Below are 26,428 nucleotides of genomic sequence, written 5' to 3' on the forward strand. Positions count from 1 at the left end.
ACGTGTTGCTGTAGGAAGACCATCAAACTAGCTAGTATAACTGCAGTAATGAAAAAATTCCCATTACATACTCAATTCAGACAATTCACTGAAACCAATTGATCTTGGTGGAAGTTTCTCTATATAAGGAATTTGTTCTGTATAGAAAGAGGCTTTAAAAAAACCTGAGGGGGAAATATTTTACTGTGAAAAAGCACATAACTTCTCCCATATTTTTTCCCATGACAGCTATTTTTTATTTCCTTGCCGCAGCCCTCAGCAGGCGTGCTGACGCGTTAATTTCTGCCACCACCTGACAGACACAGTAGGACAGAGCGCTCACCGGTAGGCAGCAGGACCTCGAGGCTCAGCAAAGCCAAAGTGACAGTCAGTAAGCTCACTCCTGACTGGACCTGCTCCCATATGCTCACATTACATTCTGCAACTTTTATCCATGCACATGTGGCTTCTCCTTCTTTTCTTTGTACATTGCAGTTGGCAAATGTTTCCAGTGAATTCTCAGAGCTGTGGAATTGTTTTATAGGGGATGGGGCTTGTTGGAGTCAGCTCCTGAGGTACTGAGGGGAAGCAGTTTCAGCCAGTGATAGATGAATCTTTTAAATTGAATCATATGATTTTATTATCCACTTTCCATGCAAATAAAAATGAATAGCCTGGAGTGTTGTGTGATATAAAGAGCAGAGAGGGGTCACACAGGAGTGAGCAGTCTGTGATTACAGATCAAGGTTATATCCTGCTCATGACCTCTGAAGGAAAGATGGAATCAGTGCCAACAGAGACAAAAGGCATACCTCATACATGAGGCCTCTTTGAGTTTAATGAGCTCTGTGTGGGACCTTTGACTGCTCTAAGAGGGCTCTAAAATATTTAGAACATACTAATAAAAGTCAACAACAGTGGAGAGTCCGATGTAAAGCAAAGTTTGGCTAAAACTCGAAGCTCTATTAGTCACAGAAACAGGCAGGTTTATTGGTCTCCCTGAGGAGAGAAGAGTGAAGATGTCCTCTTCCACTTTTATTTCTTATTTTATGATGATTAAGGAGCCGTGATATTACCAAATGTGTGATGGATGATCCTAATATGCTTTCTTCCACTGAAACTAGAAGGTCTTTAAGACCCTGGTGAAGCTGCTAATGAACTTTTCTGCTGCCAGTCCAGTTGGCCCTCTCTGCTTGCAGAGAGAGCTACGAGCCGGTCGGTCACACCTCATGTGCTTCTGAAAAAGAGCTAACAGTTGGATCAGTGATGGTTTGTGTTCAGAAGTGATGTTGGAGCTGAGGTGTTTCTGGTTGAACAGCGTCGTGCTGGACAGATTACAGATGTGTCATTCAGTGTTTGACAATCGAAGCCAGAAACATTTGGCCCAGGTCTGAATGATGATTGGAGCTTTCTCATTTCCGACAAAAGCCAGATGTTGATGGGTCTTTGGTTTGTTTGTTTGTTGTTGTTTTGTTTTTTTTTTTTACACCAATGAAGCTTCGGAAAGCTGAGCTGAAAAATGTTGATGAACAAATGTAGGTAAATATGAGATTCTTGTCTGGATCTGATTTGTTGTTCTTGTAATGAGAATGTACATCAGAGTTTTAGGACCTTCAATATTTTACCCATTTGTGACGGAGATTTCCGTGTTTCATTTCTTCTTGGGGCTTTCTGTTCTTTAATAGCAGGCAGTGTCTGTGATAAAATAGACACACATTTTTTGTTTCACCTGTTTGATGGCACAGGAACTGACTGACTGAATTCTGGGGCCCTGATGTTTCATTTCCTCCGCTGGATGGCTGCATACATTGTGATGCTTTTGTTGTGGAAATTGGCTCCATACTGCTGCAAATCAGAACAAATCAGATGCGCCGGGTTTCACAATCCTGTTTCATATTCTAATCAATAATCTAAACTCCATCTGTGGGCAATTAGCTTTGCTGACACTTGTTTTAAGCAACTTTGAGTGATTCCGGCCCAGAGTCGAACTGATCCTGGCACCGCAATATTCAGAGATGTGCAAGAATCATGAAACAATCATTTTTGCCTTTGAGCAGTTAGCATGGGGATGCTTCGGTGAGGTAACCTGCTGATTTACATACCTGCTGGTGAACTGAGCCTCTTAATGAACAAAGCAAAAAAGGCTCATCCATCAATTTCAGACAGCGGTGTGTCTCTGCTGCGAGAAAACAAAGAACTCCAGAGGAGGAAAAAAAATAGAGTATGCTGCCAGCTCCATCACCTTCCAGAGGAGGTGTTACATTACAGATGCAGCGCGCAGTCATGCAATGTGTGTTTGCTTTTTGTGTAGTATCTCCAGTCATTCTTCATATTCCTACTCGAATCACAAACTATAAAACCCAAACAGCCAAAAGGCAAACAAATATTTGAAATCACCTGGAGTGTCAAGAATAAAACAATAATGATTAGAAGTCATGGCACAACAATGACAAGTGCTTCTTCAAGAAGATTTCACATTTCCTACAAAAACACTCTAAATTTGTCTTTGGTGCCAGACTTAAGGGCAAACTCCTTCTGAGAGCGGTGGGTTCAAATCCCGCTTCATTTGGGTCAGAGCCAGGTATTTGGAGTGTTATTATGAGGAAACCCATTTTCCCAGCATTCCATTCCGTTTCTGTAGAGATCCACGCAGAAAGAAGGCCAAGCTGAAAAATCTGTTGAATATCCTGAAAAGACAAAGGAAACAGTAGCTGGGCGATAGTCAGCAGCTACTCAGAACATTTCCAGCTTGGCAAGTTTCCTCTGGCTGCATCCAATCAGCTTTCAGAAGTAATATCAGCACCATTTTTCTTTTTCTCTGTATCATTTCAGTTTTAAAATGACTTTATTCTTCATTGTCGTGCTCCAGAGCTTTCATCTGGGGATTGTTCAGAGATTTTTTAAATTTGATAATACCTCAGTACCTCTGCGTTTGAAATTTGTGGTAAAATGATTTATAGTCTTATGAATAATTAGCTGATTCTCCGACTCGTGGTTTTGCATTTTTACTGTATCTTCCACAGTTAACTACTTCTACAGTGTCTTTCTTTGTGGATTTTCAGCAGATCCCGATGAAAGCTGTATAGTTTTACTGTTTCTCCTGTGCAGGGAAACATCTGCTGGACTTTGGCCTTGTTGAGCTGTAAATAATGAAATTAAACTGAAGTGGTCAATAATAAAACCAGCACCTTAGATTCTCTGCAGTATTTAGTATCCCGCTGTCATCCAGCAGAGCTTCGCTCTGTCATATCGTATGTGAAGCTGAGTCTGCTAACCCTCCAGTGACATCCCTGTTTTTGTGATTTGAAGAGAACGATGAGCAAAGTCGTACCTCTGCCGTTACCTGAAACCTGTCATAACACTGTCAGTGTTCAGTTAACGTTATAATTTGTGACCTTGCTCACAACTAACTTGAGAAGCTTTATGTTGCTGATCTCTTTACCAAACACTCTACATGTGTGCAGATGTTTCCACATAATCATCCCTGAGCGAGCATTCACAGCTCCTCACTCGAAAATGGATCCAACTGAGCAGAAAAGTACCACTCTGACTGGTAACCCCAACAGCTGTTGGAGTAATTAGCTCTTTTGCACTTTTCTTTCTCACCGCTCCGTATTTTCAACATCCATGAGTTTCCCTCCAGGCCTCTAAAGCGCCAAGGTGGAGAAGATACCTGGTGACACAAGGGATTTATTATAATGTGTTTCAAAACACAACACAAGCATCAAAGAGCTGAACTTTTTTTAAAGTGATTCCATATATGAATGTAGTTTGAACAAAGGTTCCTAAGGTGACATGTTTCAGGAAGGCAAGGCGAGGGGGCCTACAGCAATACCACTTAATGGAAGGGAGCGGTCAGACACACTCTATAAGGTAGCTTTAATGCCTAATGGTCACCATTGAATTATACGTCTACACACACACACACACACACAGACACACAAAGACACAAAATCTTTTCAGCTTTTTAGTCGCATGGTCCTTCGTAAAAGCAGTCTTCTGTATACTTTCTAAAAATTGCACCTAAATGGATTTTATGAATCCAGCACAATGACTTGTTAGCTGGGGGACACTTGGGGAAAAGGTTTCATAGACAGAAAGTCCATAATTGGGAGATGTGTGCCAGCGCTGACCTCCTCCGTTATTTCCAGATATATATGATTTTTATAGCCACACACACTCAGGGCTGACCGTATCTGAGCAGACCTACTGAGGCGTCTCCGTCTTATTTGTCCTCCAGAGTGACGCACCACAACATCCCACCACACGGTCCTGCCCCCGCGCTCACCTCGCTTTGGTCGGCCAAATCCGACACTTCCACAACTCTAATGGAAGGAATGTCTTCGAGATTACAGGCTGATCAGGAACGGCGTGGGTGTTGCCGCTCACGCACATAATCACACTTCATAGCTTCTCATGTCGGTGTTGTGACAGGCGGTGGGATGAGGAGTTTTTCCTTACATTGCCTGCTGTAGCGCCTGTGTTGACTACCTGTGACAAAGGATCAGGCTGCACGGAGTAAAAATTAAAAGAAAGAGAAAAGCCTTTGCAATTTCCTAAAACAGCAGGACACTGCAGTTTTCTCCTAATTTTACAAACTGATCTTCCAGGAAACGTTATTTTAAATTGGAATTGGTTTGTGTGATTACAGAATGAACGCCCATTCGCTGGTAATCAGATCGGATACGTCGGCTCTGTTTTTTTGGGCATGACCAGTGAGATGGATCGGTCAGCCTCTTGTTAGCTTTTGTTACCAGGAGGAAGTTTTCTTCACTTCCATATGAATTGTTGTTAAAAGCCTTATGAGTGAAACCTGTTCAGGAAAAAACCTAATCAGAGTGACAGACCTTCTCCCACCCTGCTGTCCCAGGAGATCCTGACCGCCAAGCTCTTTCAGATAAACACTCCTATTCTTTATCACCAACCGCTTCAAATTCATCCTTCACCTGATTAAAATTGGCCTCATCTTTTTTACGCCTTTTTGCACTGAATTGATTGGTTTGGATCAAAATCTCAGGAAGCATTGACCAACCCAGCAGAAGGCCATGTGGCTGTTGGCCGGCCGGCTTTCACGTTCCAGTTTTTCTCCGGCTATTCCCCAGCGAGAAAACCTTCATTTGGATCAGAGCCATCCGAGTGGCAGTCAGGCATTTGGAGTGTTATTATGAGGAAACCCATTTTCCCAGCATTCCATTCCGTTTCTGTAGAGATCCACGCAGAAAGAAGGCCAAGCTGAAAAATCTGTTGAATATCCTGAAAAGACAAAGGAAACAGTAGCTGGGCGATAGTCGGTAGCTACTCAGAACATTTCCAGCTTGGCAAGTTTCCTCTGGCTGCATCCAATCAGCTTTCAGAAGTAATATCAGCACCATTTTTCTTTTTCTCTGTATCATTTCAGTTTTAAAATGACTTTATTCTTCATTGTTGTGCTTACAAGAATGTCAGACCTCTGAAATTAGAATTTCTCATCTAAACAGCAAGGTAGCTATCTGAGTACATGCTTGTCAAAATCTGTCCAAAGGCAGCATAGCAGTGCAGACTCGGACTCAGCAGGCTGCATTTTTCCCAGACAGTTGTTGTCATGGAGGAGGCCGATATTTTCTTCCTTTTGGAGTCGGATTCCTTCTTTGGCCTGTAATCATCTTAAAAATGTGACATTACAGACATGAATAGAGACAGTTTGCTTTATAACTAAATGGCTGTAAATATTAGACTGCAGCAATCCAGTTTTCTTGCTCTCATTTCTCCCTCAGTGTCTCCCATCTGCTGTCATCCATTGTTTCTTCTTTGGCTGTGACTGACACTTACAGAATGTCCTGGTCTGACTTTGACCTATTTAAAAAAAGAAAAAGGCCCAGAGTGAGGTAATATTCCCCATCAAGTCACTTCAATGCATCAAAGACTTCTATTCCTTGTCAGGGCCTTTCTTTTACAATGAATAATAAAATGGATTCTCTAAAGTGTCTAATTGGACACCCAAATTTCGCAAAAGTCCAAGAATGTGATAGACAGACGAGCAGCGGGGTGTCCTTGTATAATTGACAGATTGTTATTGTATATTTCTAAGAAAAAAGTTTGCAGACGTTCCCGTTGTGGTTACTGGAGGCCAACAATAACAGATTGCAGGCACATATGGTTCAGTCTTCTGGTGATGCTGAAGTAAAACCTACAGTTCCTACACAAGGCAAGCATGACAGCAAAATGTGAATCATTCTGTTAGCGTGCACGGTGGACGCTCAGCGCTGCTCATATATTTAAAGGTTTCAACAGTTTCTTTAAACACAATCAAAACGTGGAAATGATCACATATCGTCCTTCATCTTGTGGTAGACGGGGATGACATATAGCAGAATGGGGCTTGAATCCAGAACCATCTTGCTGTGAGGCTACGGCGCCAACCGTTGGACCACCCTGCCAGAAAGAAAAAGACAATATGATCATGACGATCAAAATTACCGTGTAAAGAGGCCTGGGCTAATTTTTTTAGTGCAGTGTAGTACACTTTTTTCATTTAGTAATACGTTTGACAACATGTCTGAGCGATTATACAGAAAACTGTACAATTAGAATACATTACTTTCTGCCTGCTTGAGAACTCTGTTCAGTTGGATCAGTGCAAATGCTCCCCACAAGCCGTTTGACTTTAACTTCTGTCAGTCTGGATATGGCATCATTTAACTCATCGCTTTGAATCCCGCTCAATAAATTTCCAGTCTAATTGCTGTTCCCCACTTGATGGTGTTAGTGCTTCTTGAATAAATAATCAACATTTTAATCTGGTTCTCATGAGTCTGCAGCGTGACACGGAGGCGGAGGAGTGGATCTCAGATCCACGTGATACAACCATGAACCTGCACCATATTTTTGCACATCAGGTAGCTTTTTTCGCTCCTTTTAGTGAGAGTAATTTTCACCAGCTGGAGCACACACTGCCACGTATACTGCAATACTTCCCTTTTCACACTCTGAAATGGAACCACGCATTACATTCTCTCAATCAACGGAGTTCGCCCTTGGGTGTGATTGGCACACCCTGTCGATGTTCTGTTTTTTTTTTTTTCTGTTGTTTTTTTTTTTCTCCTTCAAAAAGATGATTAAATGCAGAGTCTCAGCTCCTCTGCCTGGGACGATGAGATCAAAGCTGTCGGACGGCTGCTTGTGAAAGTGATTCTGAATTCTGTACAGTGCACTCGAAAACGAGGCCACCTCGCTTTGATGACTAAACCATTTCACCCCCACTATTAATCGCACCGTATTGACTCCAAATGCAAGCAAGGTATGGCCACATATGCTTTATCAGCAGCCGTGTGTGTGTGTGTGTGTGTGTAGACTCCTTGTTTGCACCATTAATTCTGCATCATTGTCACTTTCCTCATGATGGAGCTCGTGCTTCTGAGGATCTCGCTCTCCTCGGGGGGAAGTCTGATGATACAGTATGTTTTGTAAGGCACTTAACACACATTGGCCTTTCTTCCCTTTACATCAGTTTCCACTTTAGAGAAGCTCTCCGTGTGGTACGTAAACCTCTTGGGAGGAATTTGTACTTTCCAGGTCAGACCTTTCTGTCAGTCCAGGTGGGCTTTTGTGCTTCTGGGTACAACCACCCTCAAATTTGCTTTATTTCTATTCAGTTGAAATTAAGTTAATAACTTTGCCCAGGAATGGAGAATTTCCTCTTTCATTTTCTCTTGTGACTGTGATCTCTCATCATCTCGTTGGTAATACTGAGAATGGATGCACAAATCCACCCAGGTTTGGCAGGATTAATATTCTCTCTAAGAAATCCTAATCTGAGCAACAATTAGCTTTGATATTACTATGTGTGAATTTCCATGTGGCTGTTCCATAACAGGACAGTAATTACTGCTTATAATCATAGTTGAAGATCCAACACCTTTCCCTTTAAAATGCAAACTAACGTGGATATGAATGAATATCAGGGGAGCTATGTTTCACAGGGCACCTTACGTTTTCCCAGATTAGTGCAATCACGCTGAACTAAGATGCAAAATATGTTCATGCGATACATCCCGCTACATCGGTATGATGAGTAGCTGGGTGGCGGAGCGCCCTGGGCTGTATATCACCCTGAAGAAGAATGAGCATTTAATTTAAAGGAGAATATACATTCATGTGAGGAAACTGCAGGTGTGATCAACAAAGCAAATCGGCCGGTTGGCTGAAACACAATAAGACTTGAGCCTCGCCTCAGGCTTCTTTTTCAAAATAGATTTCCTGTGATATTTACAGCATGTGTTTGTGTGTTGAAACACATTAGAGGCTCGTAAATAATAATGCATAACAACACGGCCTGCATTACATCAGTGGGGGTCTATTATTCTCTATAATGAAAAGTCACAGCATGGATTGTTCCACTTTATACCACGGCCACTCACCGAAAAATAAACTTTAAACTAGAAATATTCCTCGGAAGCCTCAGTGAGTGTGTTTGTATTAGCAACTGATTTTGACAGTTAACTAATGTACGTAGAATGCATCGTCTTGTTTCTATGGTTACTTTTATAATACAAAAGTATAGAAATGGATGTTTTCTCACACAGCAACATCATATCACCACTTTCTTCGCCACAATCAAACGATGGCGAAAGCAATTTTAAAAAACAGTAATCATTTTTGATTCAGTGGATGTAAATGTTCTGCAGCTGTTTACTTTGCTATAATATTCTGAGCGTCACCTGATGAAATAATTTTCTGAAAATGAAAATGACCATATAAGTGTTTTCTCCACACGGGTTTACAATAAAAAAGCTGAAACTAATACAGATCCCAAAGATGAATAAATAATCGTATTCACAGTAAACACAGTAAAAGTTGAGAATCACAATTTTAATATCATTTTTTAAAACATATTCTAGAAACCAGCTGCTGTTGTCGATGAATATTGAAGTGTTTCTGTGGGAAATCGCACCACTCCCAGTCTCAGCCTTTGTTTAGTTATTTCCATGTGCTTCCAAAAAGAGAACTCCAGTGTGACGGCAGTGTCTCCAGTGGGGCTCCGCTGTGCTCCTTCCATCCCGTGTTCTCCGCACGCCGGCTACATGTAATCATCCGCTGTACAAATAAATCTGATTTCATTTGATATCGCAGCATTTGGCTTTGCTAATACATCATAAAAGACAATCACGTGCCAGTAAAAAGGAGGAAGATGACCTTCGGCAGTGTAAGCAATCCACAAAGGGCTTTGTAAATACACAGTTTGGGGAATACACTGAGGAATGCTGAGAAGCGCTGACAAAGGACGGCGTTTGACCGTGTTGTAATTGTTGGAACAGTAAACTCCTCTTTTCTTCCAAAACGCTATAAGAGCACAAAGCAAGAGATAAATAAATAAAAGAAGTGGGACCATTCCTTGCTTCTTCCATTTCGTCCTTTCTACAGCCAGACCAATAAATCACCCTGCAGCCGCCAGTAACAGAGAGCTCACAGCTCGGCTGTATAGTTTGTAGAGTTCAGGCTATCAGAGACGAGGCAATTTTAGATTTGATTTGTTTAATAACCAAATTTAAAGGGTCAATATCAATATTTGTTTGTCTTGTTCACACACGTATGTGAGATGAAGCACATACCTGCATTTGACAGTAACACGCCCCCAAACAGAGCAATCTGCCAACAAAGAGAGGACCGAAGAAGAGATATGAAATGCATTCAAAATGTCATGTTGCTCCATGTATCCTGAAATGGTGTCCACACAGGAGATTTGTTGCTTTCATCCTGCAGGTGTCAGCTCCATCAGAGAGGAGTTGTCCTTTTGAAATCAGGAATTTAACTCAAATTTCCATTTGAAAAAGACACTGTGGCGACAGGTGCAGGTTTTTTTTTTTTTTTTGTCTGCATTCATATTTAAGAAGAAGTAGGTGTAATAACCCCCCTGGGCTCTCGTGGCTCTCTCTGCCGTGGGTCATTATTGATAATAGATGGCTGTGATGAGACATGAAGAATCAAATGATGCTGTATCCAGTCACAGTGCAGCAGAATAAGCTGTTTTTGGAAACTGACCCAAAGCTTGTTCTGACAGTGAAGAGGGTGCTTATTTAAAGTGGAGTCTTTGAGTCCGCTGTGTGTTTCTCGGGGTTACAGGTGTTCTCCTTAGGCCTCCCATTTAGCCACCGGCTGCCCGACATTAGTAGGTGCCTCCTTCTGATAAGGGCACGCTGCAAACACATCATTATGTGCTGTTTGTGGAGATGAAAAGTGACATCAGATCTGAAAGGGAAGATGTGATCTGAGTCAGATCTGCGTCCTTTGAAAGGAGTGGAGGTCTGGGTCAGACAATGGCAGCATTAGAGAGAGCATCTTTATGAAGATCGAACATAAGATTACCGCTTGTGTCCTTGCAGGAGGGAAAATGTCTGCTGCCTTAAAACTGGAATTGAAGGGGCGGAATCGTATCACTATTTTTTAATATTCTGCAGCGATTGCTAAAGGTCAAATGAGTCAGATCATCAAATTGTCATGGATTTAGTAGCTATTAAAATTATGAGAATGGAGCCTGAACCAAAGGAAATGCAGCATGTTTAAATATATGTGGCTCAGCAGACGCAGTTGAATCACCGAGAGATCGTCTCCCAGAACAACACTGAAATTTTGTCAATGCGAGTTCTTTTATTGTTCTTCTTATCAGAGCAGGGAACAACTGAACTGATGATTTTGAGCACTTATCTGTTATTGGATAGTAGCAGAATTAACTGTGTGTGTGTGTGTGTGTTTATACACACACACACAAAACAAAACTGTTTTTTAAAGTTTAAAGCGCTTTTGTAGTTTTGTCATCTTCAAAATACTTAGTGCTGTTTTGTTGATCTACTTTGTAGTAGACCGGTGTTCTCCTGAGTTTTCTGCATCTCCAAAATAACATTTTTAATTAAAAGAGGCAAAATTAGAATGGCATTCAGGAAAAGACTGCACCATTCACCAGAGAAGTTTTAACTTTGTCACTGCTCTGTCATAATGGAGAAAGTAAATGAATCATAACACATCACAAAGGGACTCATCCAGAATAATCTGCCGCTTGATTTCACGTTCACCTACAGGTTAATGACAGAAACACCAAAAACTGATCCTGTATCAGCTCTCCATTAGTCATTTCTTCATATATTATTCCATCATTTGTTCATTTAAGGTGGAATAATATCAGTATAGTATGAAATAATGAACTAATCAATGCATCACTGCAGAATTCTATACTAAAAAAAATTGAGTATTTGCTCATCTTAATTTCTTCGTTTTCTCTGCGTCTTTCTGTTTTGTTGGTTCCGGCTTTAATTGAGTGGACCTAAAAAGGTGCAGCCATTTTAAGGCAGCGAAGTGGGATTTTGTTTGTGTGCCGTGCTTTGATCATCACTGCAGATTTCGTGGGATGTTTTTGTACTCGGTGTGTTGACGAGTTTGGTGAGGACCCTTTAGGGGATGAACAAACACGCCCACACTTGAGCTCTGCAGGGCCCCAGCAAGCTGGAGAGGAGTGCAGGAGGAAGACTGATTAACTTTAAGCTCCATTTCATTGTCACTCACACCATGTGTGTTTTCTTTTACAGTAACTCTGGGATTTGTTATTCATTTTCAGGCTCATAATTCATTTTTATTCCAAAAACAGAGAAGCTGAAGTTGCACACAGAAAGAAATCCTTCTCTGGCTGCCTTTAGACTCAAATGCCTAAAATGCTGTCATGTGTGCTCAAATGTTTGTATACACGGTCTTTTGGACTGAGCTGAAGTGTTTAGCTTCCAGTTCTTTGATTATTTTTGCTTCATGCTATGCCATTTACAGGAGCACCATGAAGGACTCTTGTCAGCTGACCAGCTCTGAAAGTGGAACCCCTCCTCCATGAATCTGGCTCAGCACAGTAACGGCTCAAATTAGCCCCCTTTGAAATCATTCTTCCGAATATCCAGAAACTGAAAAGCAGGAAATGACCTTTTACTCTTTTCTTTTTTTCCACCTCATTTTTCGAAATGTCAAAAAGAATGTGAAAGTTTCACAAGCCTGGAGTACGAACAGCATCTTATTATCAACACAACCTATAAACTCACAACAGCCATAGACTGCAAACATTGGTCCACAAACAACACCCCTCCAAAGAACCGATAGCAGCTGAACAAGCCAGCTCTTCGGCTGTTTAGATGCTGAGGAGATATTTTTCCTCTCTCAGGCCATGTTGTGTTGCCGTATTGTTTCTACCTTGTAGCACATTACGTACGTCTGTGTAACAGTATTTCAAATTGCTTTAATGCTCACACCTGCTGAGGGACCTGCGGTCCATACAGTTTATACATGCCTTTATATAAAACAGAGAGATGGATCCTTTTTTTAAAATAATTATTCCATCATCACTCACTCCTGCAGCAATGCAGCGAAGCTATTTAATAATCATCATACGTAGGAGCTGAAATGTTATTCTTCAAATGAAGGCAGTGACTTCATAGTGTTCTTGTTTTTCACAGTCTGTCATGCTTGTTGCTTAAAAATATATATCAGAACAAAAAAAAAAAAAAAAGAAGTAGATGAATGAATCATCACGAGCCAGGGATGTATATGAATAAGAGCTTCAGTTACAGTTTAAATATATTTTGTTGATGAAAGATCAAATGTCAAAGTCACAAACTTTGTGAAGCATAAAAGCTTTTAAATGGAAGGAAAGGAAAATACAAAGGAAACGGAGTGCCGCGTTGAGGGTTGTTGGTCACCTGTTTGTTGTTTTGGCTAGCTATTTCCTTTCAGTCCATTTTTAGTGAGTCTTTCAGCTCAGAAAGTGTTTATAAGTCAAGTTAAACCTACCAGAGCGGAGCCGTCCCACTTTACTGCCACAGAGGAAATCAACTCCTGATAAGTGACACAGAGTTGAAGTGTTTTCCTACATGGAGTGTAGAAACACATCGGGATCTGAACCTCCTGTCAAGCCGTTAAGAATCACAGCTAATGTGAAGCTCAGGACGGTCTGAGGAACGCTGTCAGTCTGACGGCATCTAACAATCTGGCACGAGCGTGCCACGACATGACTGATAGACAGCCACGAATACTGCGTTATGCTCTCATCAAAGAAGTTCATGTTTTGCTTTTGTCTCAATCAGTCGTGGTCATGAAATATCCCGGCCAAAGTGGTGGATGTCTCTCTGCGTTCATTTTGGATTTAGGGACAGTCGTCGTCTCCTTTCTTGTTGTGCTCAATATTAGTTGTCAGGAATTCCACGCTGTGTTTTGGGAAAGAATTTTTAGCTGAAGAGATGCAGAAATCATATTTTGAGTCATGCTTTTTAAACAAACACTTATTATTCTACCTTTTTCCATGTTAAACAAATTTGACGTTTTCTGCAGCAAGGCATACAAGGTTCATGAAGCAGTTCATTATTATTACAATTCTAATGTGTTTGCTGTCGGTGATGATTTATGTTTCACTTTGTGTCGACCTTTTGTACGGCATCGCTAACTTTTAATGAGCTTTGTTTGCATTTAGACGGGGCTTATTTTCCTTCTTGCTGCCTTTTTTGTTGCTCAGTTTTTTGGTTTAAATAAATGCATACACCAGTTTAATGTGCTCTTTAATACTGAGATCATCGGCTGTTTCCTTAACGAACCTCCTCCACACAGACTGTCTATTAATCTCAGCAGTGTTAACGCGTCTCTGCACCCGTCTGAGCAGCAATATAAAATCCAAGTATTCGGCCAAGTTGTGTTGTTTTGCTTCGCTGTAGATCACGAACAGTTTGGATAAAAGGTCAGTGGAAATGGAAGCCAAACAGCAGACAGACCTTTTTTTTTCTTTTTTCGTCTTCTGCAGCAACAAATTTCCTGTTTCTATTTCCAACCTAAAAAGGCCGTGTGCTGCCATACGTTTAACGCAGGTAACCTTCAACAAATCTCATTACTGCTTTGTCCTGTGCCAAAATGTCTGACCTACAATCTGTACTACATCGACTTCATATGTGAGAGCCAGAGACACAGCAGAGAGGAAAGGCTCTGGGGCCAGCTGGAGGAAACAAAGAAAAGCATATGAAACAACACTTTACATATTTCTGACATACATCTCAGTGTGACAGCTCTATCTGCACCATGAGTGATGTGGTGCTTGAGTGTTTGCCTGTGAGCTCATGATGCTGTTTTTATCAGCAGCCTGCTAATCTCTTTACACTATTTGAGCAGATAATGAACAGTGTTTACCTGCTGCCACTTATCTGGAAAGCACACATTGGAGGAGCTTTTTGTCAGGAGACTTCATACTGTAAATTATTGCATGTGACTGCTGTTATGGAGCTGGTATTAATCATCAGTCCCTTCCTGAGTGTCACTGTGACCTTGTTTGTGAGGATGCATCTCCCGCTGATTGAAATATTCACCCCCCCCCCCCCTCCAATGGACTTTGCTTGTTGGTTGTGAGTAATAGGCAAGCAGGAAATAAAATCTGAATTTGAGTGAGTGAAAGCGTAACCATCTGTTGAACATAATCTTGAATTTGAGCAGCTTGTTTAGGGAACTGCTGTGACTCCAACATGAGGGAGCGCTTTGTAAGCAGCCACACTGGACCAGGCTGCTCCTCGTGGCCCTCAGGGCTTATTGCCACAGTTAGGTTTCATGGTCAGGTGACCGCTATCTTAAGAGGAACGGCTGCTGCCACAGTCTGAATTGAGTGCTGCCCAAAAAAGGCTTTCCAGTTCACGGGCTTTTCAGGGTGCCTTCACTGTCAGCTGAACAAAGGGCGGGGCTGGCCATGACGTGGAGAGCCACATTTCTCTCTTTTCAATAATCCAGCTGAGCGACTCTGAAGCTGAAAAAGCTCTTTATGTTCCTTTCTATATAATGGACAGATTCCAAGTTTGAGTAGCTCCTCTTACTCCCCTCCTGCTAAACCAACTGCCTTCTGGTATTGTACTGTGCTTATAAGCCGCTCTGGAAAGGCACCTTTTTCTGATAGACTGGACAACATTTAATGAACCACACAAAATGGTTTCTATGAAACAAGGAGTCTGTCTTTTACAGCGACAGGAGAAGAGCCGGGCCTGTTCAACGCTCCTTTATTTGTCAGCTCACTTTAAAGATGGCAGGGGCACTCAGGGGAGAAGATGGTGCTGGGACATGTGACTGTTTCATGTTCAACGCAGTCACTGTTGCTACCACACTTTGTAATGAGAGATGCAACACCTTCTTTCCACTCAACTTTCTTACAAATCACTTTCTGCGATTTTGGGGGTTGTTGTTAGGAACCGCCCTCCCTGGGGAATTGACTGTAATGGGTTTTGTTGCAAAAGAGCCAAAGTAGCATTGCCTGAGATTATCGTGGATGGAGATCAGAGATCACTGTTGTGATCATCTGTATTTTCAGCCATGTCAGGGCTTTTTTATTTCCCCCTGCTCTTCACATTCTCATGTCATCTGATTTACTCGTGTTCATTTTCTCGCCGTTGGTTTTTAAAAGCTTCTCATTTTCCTGCCAAAGTGGCCCTGGAACCTGACCCTAGATTTGTCACGCATGATCCCGCAAATGAAAAGCTGTGATAGTCACAGGCTTTCAAATAAAATGCAAATTGGAAGTCTTTTCCGCTCAGTCCAATCCAGAAGAAAAACTTGAGCTCATATTTAATTCAAGGGAGCATTTACAGTACTGTGCCAGGGCGATCTTCTTCCTGCACCCCGCTAAAAGCAGATTCCCAGAAGGGTCAACATTTCCATGGGGGAACAGCTGGACACAGGCCTCCTATTGAATTTCTTTTCACAGCTCTCATCCTCTTCCCTGTCATCCTCCTCTCTGAGATGCCTCTGCTGGTGATGCGTGTGACTGCGGTTTAATGCAGCCCAGCCCAAAGATTAGGAAACTGCAGGAACCTTCTGCTGTTCTGAGAGATGTCAGACAATTCCTCAGAGAAAATACTTGTGCCATTCATTCTTACCAAGATATTCAGTTTGGTTTATTTGGTGGAGTCTCGTAGCAGAACGTTTACTGTCTGGCTATTAGCTCAGCTCATTTAAGCCCTGACTCATGATTGCAATCAAAAATCCTCTGAAATTTGATATTTGTAAACAAATGCAAACTGAAGCATCACTGGTGTTTTCCCATCAGATAAATCCTCCTTTGATTGTTTCTCCTCTCAAGGATTATTGCTCAGACAAGGTTTTCCTGCATTGACGTTCTGTTTTTAATGCTTGTATTAAAGTGGGAATACAATACAATGCGAGTTTCACACACCCTGCTGTAGTTTCACCTCTCATCTACCTGGTGTTCAATGTTTACTGCAGCTGGAAATAAAAACTTTGCAGGGATCCATTTAAGATTAACGTAAATGCATCAATTGCGAAACTGACTCTGGTACATTTCATCTTTTTTTTTTTTGAGTTTTGCGTTTTCCGCATCATGAATTATTATTATTGGAATAATCAATGTTTTATGATGGCTGTGAATAATTTGAGATGTGTTATTTTCCCACTTGATTAAAACGAGGAAAGTCTGCTTAGTGGCATTGAGTGTTTCAGACATTGTTCCCTTTGGAGCCTTCACTTTATATCTGCAGCATTTCTTGCTCAAAGAGGTTACAGCTCATTACAAAGTGATTTATTTTGGGAAGCTGAACTCCAGCTGACAGAGCAGGGGACGGACCGCTTTAAGATTTACATGCTTCCGTTTTAACACCAGCTTCACGGCTGCTCCCTCTGTGTGCCCTCACTTGCTTCACCTCAGCACCCTCGTCTGGCCTGCCTCCGCTTTAGCTCAGTGTGACGCTCTTCCCCCATCTAATCCTCCGACTGAACACATTTTACATTTTTTTTTTTTTAGGTTCGGTTCGGTTCCTGACCTGGACTCTTTCTGTGTGGAGTTTACATGTTCTCTCTGTGCCTGCGTGGGTTTCCTCCCATCGTCCAAAGATATTATGTTTGGGTTGACTGTGACTCCAAAGTGACCGTAGGTCTGAGTGTGAGTGTGCGTGGTTGTTGGTCTCTGTCTCTCACTGTGTGTTGGTCCTGTGATGGACTGGTGACCTGTCCAGGTGACCCCACCCTCACACAATCTGAGCTGGGATTGGCTCCAGCACCCCCCGAGCCCTGGAAATGGACAAGGGCAGAAGATGAATGAACATGAAGCCCCACTTCATTCATACATGATATTATTTATGGAGAAATCAAAATAACGTTTCTTCTGCTGGAGTCGGTGTGTGTTTCCAACACCTGCAGTTACGTGGCCTCTGTAATCTGCTCTCTCACTCACTGTGGACTTGGTTTATTCTCTCCTGAAGAACCTAAAGATCACACATTCCTGCGCAGAGCATAATGATCCTGTTTTGCCTTTCATTATAAGGGGCTCTTACTCACTGTACACTGTGGTACCCTGGTGTGAGCCCGATGGCTGAGTGGAGACTTGAAGGTTATACACAGCACATCTGACTAATGGCCCGCTTCTCTGTACATGCTCATGCTAATCACTTCTCTGATTGATTGTAGCGCTGCAAAGCACTAATAGCATCATTAGCTGGAACTGTTGTGGCAGCCTCATCTCTGAGCTTTCAATTCCCCTGTCAAGATTTTATTTAGGCTTTCTTTTATTATTCAGAAAGTAGATCATGGAAGGATCTTTTCAAACCAATTTCTTTCTCATTTTAAGACAAAGTACGAATAATATTTTGGAGCTCATGTTTCCACAGCATTGACCAACGTGGAAGAAATGCTAAACCCAATGAGAGAGAAGCTAACACAGTAGAACCTGGATGCTGAAGGTAATATCTTCATACTAGCTTCATCAGTGAGATGGCAGTTGTGTTTTAATTTACTAGTTTGTGTCTCTGGAGTGAACAATAGCACAAAATGGCCGCCCTGAGCATCAGATGATGTCTCACATCAGCAGTGAAGAGAATCGACTGCGTGTCCCAGCTGAAAGGCTCCAGCTGTGAGCTCATGAATGCTGTTACAACTTTAAAGAAGTATTGTCATTTTAAACTCTTATTTTCATGTGCCAATTATCTACTGATCCTTTTCCTACATTCCTTTTTTTAAGTTGTTCAGTTGATTAAACATCAGAAAATTGTGAAGAATGTCACATTTTCTCAAATCTGTATCAGCGAAGTCTTCAATTTGCTTCAGTAGTTGCAAAAGTCTGAATTATATTCAGATTCTGATCAGCTAAGACAGAAAAGTTCTGTCGGTTATATTGTTGGTGGGCAGCCTTCTTCAGGTCTTCCAGATATGTTTGCAGTTCAGGGACATCCACCATCTTTCTCCTGCTTGTATTTAATTGGAAAGTGAACTGGTTAACAGGCTTTCTTGAAGGATAACTCTGTCCTTTTGCTCCATCTTTGTCTCGTCTCATTTGGCCTCCTGCTGAAGAACACAGCTTGAGCTCCACTGTCACATCACAGTTTCAGTTTCATCAGACCAGAGAATCTTTCTTTCTCACAGCCCTTTTTCATTTTCAAACTGCAGGCAGCTTTCATGTGTCTTTCAGTGAGAGAAGCTTCAGTCTGGACGCTCTTGATGCCCTGATGTACTGCAGAGACCTTTGTCTTTATAGACATCCTGTCTTCACACAGGCTCTCTGAAGCTCAGCCAGGGTGACCATCAGATACTCAGTCACAGCTCTTGCCAAGGCCCTTTTCCCGTGATTGCTCAGTTTGGCCAGAAGAGTATTTTCATTCCAAACGTCTTCCATTTAAGAATTACTGGGACTCCACTGCAGAACAGTTCCTTCCTCCTGCTGTCTTGATTTTTCCTCTATTATGCATCATCGTCACTTAGACCTGGACTGGACTGCAGGTTGGTCCAAATGTGCCGTCATTTGAATTTACCACAGCAACACTGCAATGGAAACAGTATCCACCTGTGTGTTGTAGCCTGAATATTCATGTCGATGTGCCATTTCAGTTTTTGCTTTATAATCAGTTTCTAAAATCCAGATTTTGCTTTCATTTGGTTTGGGGAGAAATGATTCAAACTATTTTAGCATAAAGCTGCAACAAAACACGACCTAACTGTAAGTAGACATTTATCACAACGGTTGTGTTTGGACTGCCTGATTGCTCAGTTAACCTCTTCAGCTGTTAAATAGATGAATCAAGTAACATATTCATTCATGCCAAAAAGATAGCATAAGAGCATTAGCTGCTAAAAGAATAAGACCGTCCAGCGAGCTAAAGATCTGGCTGTAACGTGTCGTCTGCTGGCTGTGTGAGGAGGCAGCTCATTTTGTGTGCGTTCGATGCTGAGGTGCTGCTCAGAAACATCTCTGTTTAATGTTTGAGAGATAGATTGTGCGGCTCTGGTTTTCAGAGGGCGGTCTGTTGACCGAATCGTGACCAGGGTTTACAAATCGAGCGGCCGGCTGAGGGGGGGCTGTAAAGGGCAGGAGTGTGTGCGCGGAGTGTGGCTGGGATGCTGCCAAACCATCAGAGTGTTTAGGTAGCATCAGCTGGGGAAGATTATTAGTTTAACCAGAGCTGATGTTTCAATAATGGGGATGGAAAACCAGCTGGATATACAGCACATCGACTTTTGCGTTATCAAAACAAAGACACACTTATTTGGTTCGTCTTCTGGTTCTTCTTCCAACTTTCTATCTGCTGTGTCTGTCTTGAGCCAGATGTGGGCTCTGATCCATAGCAGATGCTGACTATTGTCTGTAAATTGATAACAAAGTGGAGCGGCATGAACACACAGTATGCATAGTCAACCATAAAATGGTAGTATGAAGAAGTGAGATGAAAAACTATGAAAACACAGTTTGCTGTTGCAGAAAGATTTTGTGGCTCCAGAGAGAGCTGTGCAAAATGTGATAAATAGCCTCAACCGATGGCCAGTTGGTGCTGAGAATTAAAAGTTTGGGGGGGAATGGCACAGAGCCAGAAAGAAGTGAACTTCTTCAGCTTCTTTAGCAAAGAGCCACCAACACCTGAGCTCTGACAAAACTCTCAGCCTCTGCTTTTATCAAGGATGATACGTTTCTGGTTCTGCTGGATCAGATTAGCTGGAATGCTCCTTTAAATGGAACATTTTTATGTCCTGTGTTTTCCACAATAAAATAAATTTCAGATATGGTCCACTTCACATGTTCTGTGTTTCCATAGCCCAGTAAAATTAAAGGCTTGTATATTAACCAGAATAGCGTGCAGCAGCTGAAGTGTGACGTTGATTGATGCTGTGGCCAGCTGACCTGTTGGTGTTGACATTTCACAACATCAATAAATCGTTTTTGTTTTTTGTTTTTTTCATTTGGAGCCATTTTTGGTCGACATTAATTGAACTGATTTAAATAACATGTTAATATCAGATTTAACGTGTTTGTTGTGGTAACGCTGTTGGCTCAGCAGCTGCAGCGCAGCGTGGCCTTCAGGCACCATGAAGCCAGCAGGACTCTTTTCATTTAACTGAGAATGAAGTGAACCTGCTGTTCATTAGTTGGCGATAAGCTGCTAATGCTCAATTATTTCTCTCTCATTGTTGAAATGGAAGGACAAAAATTTTAGCTTTGGAGAAAAACATTTTGGAAATGTGTTTTTTTGTTTCTTGTTCTTGTTTGTTTTTTTTATTATGTTTTCTCCAGTTTGTTTTTTTTTTCCCCATTACCCAGAGACATCATTAAAGCATTGTGTAATTTACTTTCAGTTTGGTCCTCCTGTGGCTGACCTCAGCCACAGGAAGGACTGAGGAAACCTTGGCTTACCTGCTTTTACTGAAATACACAGAAATAATATTAATAATAATAAAAAGTTGTTGTGACTGTGCTCTTTTGGCTCCTCCTCACCACAGTCAGGGTTTGTTACCTCCCTGCTGCAGCTCAGCTGAGCAGTTCAATATTTAAGTCAACCTTCAGAGGTTCTTTTTTTCCACTAAGTATATTTAAATTGTGCCCTTTCTTGCCCAGACAGACAGCGCTGCTCTCTTCAGGCAGAATGAACTGTTTTTGTTGTGTGAAACAGGCTGTGATCTGATCTATTACGAATTGATTTCAATGAGTTTGTTATATTTCCTCCCTCATCGAGCTGCAGTGTTCAACTTCAGCAAGAGAGATGACTGAAGATTGTGAACTTCCAAACAGTTAATAAACTTAACACACGCTAAAATCCCATTTTTATTTATTTAACAATTTATTTATTATTTTAGACCAAAGGAAAGGACAATATTTGTGACTGACATTGTGGCTGTATTGCTCAGTCTTTGTGGGGAGATTTTCTTCTAAGTAAATTACTCTGCACCTCCCAGAAGAATTGTATTCAGTATAAAACTAATTCACAACATGATGTTTTTGTACACAACAACTTGTTTTTGTCCTCAAGGCTACAGTGGCCAAAAATGGATGAAATCCTAACGTCTAATGAAAACCTGCAGTAACGAATCCCCAAAATTATCACCCACAATCCTCTCAGCTGAATGGCGTGTTCAGAGCCATCTTCTCCATCTTTTCCAGTCCAATCCAATTTACACCACCTGCTCAGCCTCACAAAGCAGTTCATCAAACCAAGACTGCCGGCATTTGCCTCAGGAGATGGTGGATGGCAACGAGAGCAGAACGAAACCTGAATATGGAACTTAAATTCCTCAGATCTATAAAAACTAAAAACAATAGTTTGCAAAAACACATCAGTTCCTCCTTTACAGCCTTACAGTGTGTTTTGTATTCATCTTATTATGATGCACCTGAGTGGCCAAAGGAAATAATTTAATGCTGCTTTGAAGGTACCATCTGGTGTTTTTGAGCATTAGTTGTGCTCTGGAGCAGTGTCTTAGTGTAGTCTTTTTATTTTTCTACCCATAAACAACCGGTAGCATTAACGTGGCCACCAAAACAGCAACGCACCACCCAAAGCAAGAAAGTAGAGAAGAGCTTATTGACCGCTGCTACAAATGAACAATGCAAATTTTAGAGCATTGGCAAGTCTTCTCCATTTTTTATGAGACAGGAAAAAGATTTAGCAGGTTTGTTGGATGTGTTTTGGTGGGAAGCGACGAAAACTCCAGGGAGGGGACGGACTCTGAGGGCAGCAATACATCTAGAGTCGTCTACACAAACCTTAGGAATATATTGAGCAGCTTTAACCTTAAACTGCCTGAAAGCTCAACACCTGCTACTCTACAGAGGAAAAATGGAAGAGGACAGTTCAGCCTGCATCAGCTACATCAAAGGCATCTTTTATGCTCATGAAAAGCCAGGAGGTGGATTAAGGTTAAATCTTGGGCAGGACCTTGAATGAGGCTGTGAAACAGCGTAGTGTTCGGCACCTCCACCTGAATATGTGCATTGATAAACCCACTGGTAGCTGAGGCGCTAATGAGCTGATGTTCTAGTGGCAAACAGGCGCAGCAGCGTAACATGTTCCTGTCGGTGACAGCGACGGAAAAAAAGATGATCGGCAGGCCCCCAGCACACCTCCACCGCCTCTGTATGAACTGATAACTATTACATGTGATGACAATTAAATGAGCAGCTTCCACCAGACCATCAATCTTCTGAGTTAATCAGCGGCTGTCCAGGGTTTTATCTTTTCTAATCAGTTATAAACCGGTGAGTTCAAGAAGGCGGAAGGTGAAGCTGTTTTCTTCATGCCCCCCCCCCCGAACTCCCCCTCAAGCTGACAACTGTTACTGCAGTCATATTAGAAAACTCATAAAGCAGAAAAAAGCCACTGATTACTTTGCCTGCCATCACTGTCATTTTAAATCAAGCTGGGGCTTTGATGAATGGTAGCCCATCGCAAGATACACTGTTTTTATTCACCTCGCTCATCTTTCATCTGCCTGCCAGAGTCACGGCTTTCAAACACAAGGCCATTGTGACAGTTGCATCCCGATGAATCATGTACAGCTGCTGCCTTCCTTGTGCCCGACTCGGGTCCTACACTATTGTTACTAAGCGGTTTTTAAATTCTGGCATTTTGGGCTTCATCATCATCAATCCATAAATGTTTATTTGTGGGTTATATTTACTGGCTGCTCTTTCAGGTCCAGTTTACTGCTGCGTGTCCTGTGATCAGAGACAATGATGTTGATGAGAGTGTGCTGGATTATTTAAGAAGAAATACTCGCCATGTCCTCACAGCTAAAAGATGCTGTGTAATTGTATCTGAATTTTCATGTTGGCTATATCCCTAATTAATGAGTGATTTCCCTTATGTTTTAGAATTGCAAATTGGATATGTTGAGCCTTTGAGCTGTTCTTTACACTGACTGCATTGCTGGTCTGAGAAAGCCTTTTTATGGCTCCAAGCTAATTATTCAGCCTGTGGATCCAGGCTCTGGAAGGCTGCCTCTGATTCTAGCTGTGTGTGTGTGTGTGTGTGTGTGTGAGAGAGTGAGAGTACGTGAGTGCGTGCAACTGTAGAATACAATAGGTGTTAGGGCAAGTAAGCGCACATGCATGTATTTGACATTTCAATACTGAGCTTGTGTGCTTTGAATTCATGCCTGGATGTGTTTTACTCTTTCGAAATTTGGTGTTTGACTGTTTGGGAAGGACGGGTCCTATTGTCTGCTGGTACAACACCGGTGTCAATGTGCCATTTTGGTTTTCTCCCTTCATTTTTTCTGGCACAGCGAAAGGTTTCGGGCTCCTGTGTGGGCTTTCTAAGCCCGCACGTTAGGTTAAAAATGTCTGTTCGTCTCATTGGGAAAGATGAGATCCCACAGACGTCTATCCAGCCAAACAATGAAAAGTCGTGTGTTGAAGTCAAAATAATAGTCCATCTTGTAACAAATAAGATGTTTATCTCATTCTGGTCAGCCTGTGTGGCTGACTGACGTATGCAGTGCTGGTGTAAAAATAGTCAGATGATGTGATAATGAATCACAGCTGCTGTAACAAAATGCTCTATTCTGAGTTTGGATTCATGTTTTCTTCACCTTCAGAGAGTGAGTGAAAACAGCATAGGTGAGCTGAGATAAGAAATTAAAAAGATCAAAATGAAATAAATAAAAACAAATCCCTCTTCATGACGCCGGGAGAAAATCTCCTCTGTAACTGGCAGAAGAACACAGATAACTGCTCTGAGTGAAACCTTGAATTTTAGAAACACACAAGCACTTTGGTGTCGTTGGCTCACGCAGCACGTTTACTCGTTCACATGGCTCTGTTAGACAAACGTTGTCTGTCAGCTAATGTGATACTGACAGATGTGTGAAATAATCCTTTATCATTAAAGTGCCAAATAATGGCACTGGAGTGAGTTTTAATGAAAACGTCAGGTGAAAGGGGATTGTCCTTGCACAGATTACTGGCCGTTGTGTGGGTGTTAAATGTGTTTAAACATGAACAGCGTTTAAACTGGACCCATCAGAAGGGTGTTCTCAGCGGGAAAAATCATTTGTGCTCTCAAATTAATATTTTTTTTACCAATTCAAGAAAGCAACAAACCATTCTGTATATACCGAACACTGATCCTAACCAATGTGGGATTTAACCAGCATTACTGTGTGTGTGTATACATGTATAGCTGTCAACAAATCAGTAGACCTGGTGGATAAACTATACTAACTTAGCCTGGTTTGCTTATTGGCCAAACAAAAATAACAAAAAGACATCAGTAAATCCCAAAAGATGTCAAAATTAAATACAACAGAAAAATATTTTGCATGCTCCCTCACAGATTGGTGTGAATTCTGTTTTAATCTAAAATTAGATTCAGTGAAAGTGAAAATGAGCCACGACACCTCCGTTAAATGTATCACAGCTTTTTCAAAGCCACGACCTTATTTCATGTGACGAGCAAAATCCGAAATTGTACTTGTGAACATGGCAACAATCAGCTCTTAGACCAAGAAGAAAGGAACAAAAACACCACAAAAGATAAAATGTCATGGGCAACAACTTAAAACTAAAGAATAACGTGCCAAATTTCACACTCCGTTGTTGCCAATAGGAACTACATTTTCATCAACAAAAAGATCACTGATGGATTCCAGCCCATCTGAATACGGTCTGTATTTTAATAACACCACACCCCCTTTAATTCACAGTCCCAAATCTCCCTTACTGCGATAAAAGCACACAATGGAAAATTGGACTCTAGTTTAAAGTACAGTGGAGCTCCAGTGCTGCACACAAATGTGCACCCAGCAGTTCTTCGTTGCACTGTAGCGTTGTGGCTTGGCAGCAGCAGCAGACAAACGGGAGGGGGGGGCCAAAGGACGGTGCGAGTTAGCACACATACAGGCGCTCTCATCAGTGACAGGCTCGCTGGCTGCGTGGACGGAGCTGTGGCGCAGGAGGAGGAGAAGAAGAGGTGCAACGGGAGGACAAGCTGCCTGAAAAACCGAATCAAAACGCGAGAGACCACGAGAGAGAGAGAGAGAGAGAGAGGAGGAGGAGGAGGGAGAGAGAGAGAGATCTCTGAGGGGAAAGAAGTCATTCGGAGCAGGGAGAGGGATGAAAAGCTGGATGAAACTGACAAGGACACAGAGGGAGCAAAGTGCACAGAGAAGCCTTCCCTGACGGAGGACAGGAGCGAGGGAGAGCGTGCGCAAAGTGGAGAAGAGGAGGAGGAGAGGGAGACCGACAGGAGGTCGAGCTTATGAAGCTTGACTGGCACCAAAGAGACGAGGAGGAGGAGCATGAGGGCAAGAGATGGATTTGATTTGGGGAGAGTATTTTAAGGAGTGAGGACATGGGAGAAATACTGAGATTAGAGATTCTGTCTTTGAGTGCCGGTAAAAAAAAGTAGGTAGGAAGAAAAGAAGAAGAAGAAGAATGACTAACAGAAGACAGAAACGGGGGGGAGGAGATGTGGAGAACAGAGTGTGACAGAACAGATTATCTCTGCTCTGGTTTCCCGCAGAAAGCCGCTGAGAGCGCGTGTCTGTGTGAAAGTGTTCTGTAGCATGTTTCTGACTGTGGCCGGGCGCCGAGCAGCCGCTCTGCTACAGGATGGAGCTACGTTATGATTCCCGGCAGGACCTGATCACAGCGCTTAGAGCCGAGGAGCAGACCGGCCACTGGGCAAAAGTGGAACAGGAAGCCGATGATCACCGCAGACTTTTTTGAATTCAGTTAAAGCTTTCACTTAATTGTGACAAGGAACTGATTTCTGCCTCTGGCTGCCGAATGCCTGCACACGCCAGTGTGGCCAAAATTAAAACAAAAACACACACACGGAACTCAGAAGAAGAGAAGCCACAACGCTGGAACAAGGCAAGCTCTCTGCTGACAGACTGCACCACACCACTCCGCTCCTTCATCTTCTTAAGTTCCTTCCTGACTTTCAATTTATTTTTCTTTCTTTCTTTTTTGGTCCTCTCCTTCTCGGCCCTCTGTATTTTGTATTCCATCCTCCTCTCTCCCGCTCTCTTCCCCTCCCCCCTCCTCCTGCCTTCGCTCTCTCTGTCTCATCCTCTCTTCCTCACTGTCACACTGACTGTGGTGGATGGTGGAGTCGCTCATGTAGAAGCCACCTTGCTTGGAGCACATTTCCCCCGCTGATTGTTCCTTCTTTTTTTTTTTTTTTTTTTTCTCCTCTCCTCCTTCCTCCCCTGC

The 26,428-nt window shown here is 42.2% G+C and overlaps 1 protein-coding gene across 1 annotated transcript in view; it reads left to right on the forward strand.

Moving 5' to 3' along the window:
• The window catches only part of asic2 (acid-sensing (proton-gated) ion channel 2), a 258,926-nt gene that overhangs the window by 147,603 nt on the left and 84,895 nt on the right, over positions 1 to 26,428 (forward strand). The gene's annotated exons all lie outside the window — the stretch shown is intronic.

The sequence above is a fragment of the Echeneis naucrates genome, chromosome 8, assembly GCF_900963305.1.
Source record: "Echeneis naucrates chromosome 8, fEcheNa1.1, whole genome shotgun sequence".
In the NCBI taxonomy this organism is placed as follows: domain Eukaryota; kingdom Metazoa; phylum Chordata; class Actinopteri; order Carangiformes; family Echeneidae; genus Echeneis; species Echeneis naucrates.